The sequence below is a fragment of the Cucurbita maxima genome, unplaced genomic scaffold, assembly GCF_002738345.1.
Source record: "Cucurbita maxima cultivar Rimu unplaced genomic scaffold, Cmax_1.0 Cma_Scf00688, whole genome shotgun sequence".
NCBI classification, from domain to species: Eukaryota; Viridiplantae; Streptophyta; class Magnoliopsida; order Cucurbitales; family Cucurbitaceae; genus Cucurbita; species Cucurbita maxima.
Genome location: NW_019272704.1, coordinates 1,376 through 3,458, shown reverse-complemented (window position 1 = coordinate 3,458; position 2,083 = coordinate 1,376).

Sequence of the window (2,083 nt, the reverse complement as noted above, 5' to 3'; positions counted from 1 at the left end):
CTAATTTATAGTCTTACATGGGATAGCTTACTCTTGGAATAGGATAGCTTACTCTTGGAATAAGTGGAATAACTTACAGGCCCAGGGGGATTTGAATCCACAATCACTTGATTAGAAGTAAGGCGCCTTATCCATTATACGACCACTCGTATTCAAATTGAATTTTCAAGAATTTACTATAAGATTTTTCCCCCAAACATGGAGCCCATTGATTTTGTTACAAATCTCTCAATTGGACCTTTGTTCTTAGCATAGGGGTTTCTTTGGTTTCGAAGTCTTAAAACCTTGGTTCTTTGTTCTTAGCCTTCTTTGTGTCTTGACATTGTTTTGGTGTGTGATAAGCTTAATAAATACATGTTATTAAGGCAACCTCCTAATTACTTAACAGTCAAAGTCTCATGCTCATTCTTATTTAGGGGAGCATCTAGATTACTTAAAAATCAAGAGCTAGCCTTCTAATTATTTAAAGTAAAGTGCTCACTTTGAGATCCTCTTGGATTAGGGTAATCATCTGGTTGCTTAAAAACCAAGGACTGTCCTTTAGGTAAATTTAGATTAGGGTAATCCCCTGGTTGCTTAAAAACCAATGACTATTCTTAAGGTTTACCTAGATAACGTCCTCACTGCTTAACAATCAAGTGCAAATCTTTGAGCTCTTCTTGAGTAAGGTAGTACGCTGGTTACTTAATAACCAAAAGCTATCCTAAAACTTATCACGAGTATCATCCTAATTTCTTAAAAATCAAGGATGAATATAGAGCTCATCTTGACATAGGGTAGCCTCTCGATTGGTTAAAAATTAAGGTCGAACCCTATGCATAACATAATCTTATAACACACTAGGGTGATGGTATTTAATAACCTTTAAGGTATTTAAGGGATTCATTCGATTACATAATTCTTAATTTTATTAGATAGGGGAATTCTAATCCTTTTCCTTATGTCATGAACCTTTCATAATAACATGCATAAGTTTGTCATAAAATTACGTGTTCCTTGACTATTCTAGAAGGATCTTAAATCTTGGTTAGGGATCATATTCCTTGACTATCATTTCTCACCGGCCTTGGCTTATACACCTAACTTTTTCTAAAATCTTCGAGATTTTGTAAAATCCTTCTTAAGGTTGTACATAAGTAATTTATAAGCTTGAAAAATCATTAGGGTCATACAAACTTCTTAAGGTCGTCTTTATAAGGGTATTTTGGTAATTTATCTATATTCCTTGGTTTTGGTTCTTAGCCCTTCCAAACTTTGTAAAATCTTTGATAAAAATAAACCTTAATGAAAACTGAAGTCAGCTTGAAAAAATATTTTAAAGATCTTTAGGGGTATTTTGGATAAGCTACCTATCCTTAACCAATAATCACCAAATTTCATATATAACCCTAATATATCTTATTATGCCTACCATTAAAATTTCATGGTTAACAAAGTTCGTTTGATATGTTATTTTAACATTATTAGATTCTCGAGCAAAATGTATGGTTTAGGTTCTTAACTCTTTGTTCTATATTGTTTTCTTCTATATTAATTTAAATTTAAATTACTTAAGGTTCATATTGCATTCATATTGATTGTTATATGTATTTCATTCGGGTCCTTGGTCCTTGAGCTTCGGGTATCTGAATTGCTCCAAAGTTTCAAGAACCCTAAAGAATTTTATGAGAACCCATCTGGGTTGAGTTTAATTGGAAAAAAAAAAAAACTAAGTTGTGTCATATTTTAAGACAGACATGGCTAGTTCAATGTCATTATCGTCTTCCCCGGAAGAAATGTGTGGCCTGTTGTGAGGTTGCTCTCAAAATCACCTTCTACATACCATTGATTTCTTCATGAAACTTGAAAATCATGTTTCAAGGAAGAACTAGAGATCAAGAATTCATCTCGTCATGAGGTTTCTTCCTTATCTTTCTCTCAATTTTGAGAATTGATTTTGGAAGGATGAATTATTGCATGTCCCCAATTTTTCGATTCTTTCTCTCGACATGAAACCCATTTTCGTAGATTCTAAAGGTTATTGAGAAACTCGATCGAGAGCTCTTCAGCCCTTAACTTCTTTATGAAACCTTCTCCTCTCATC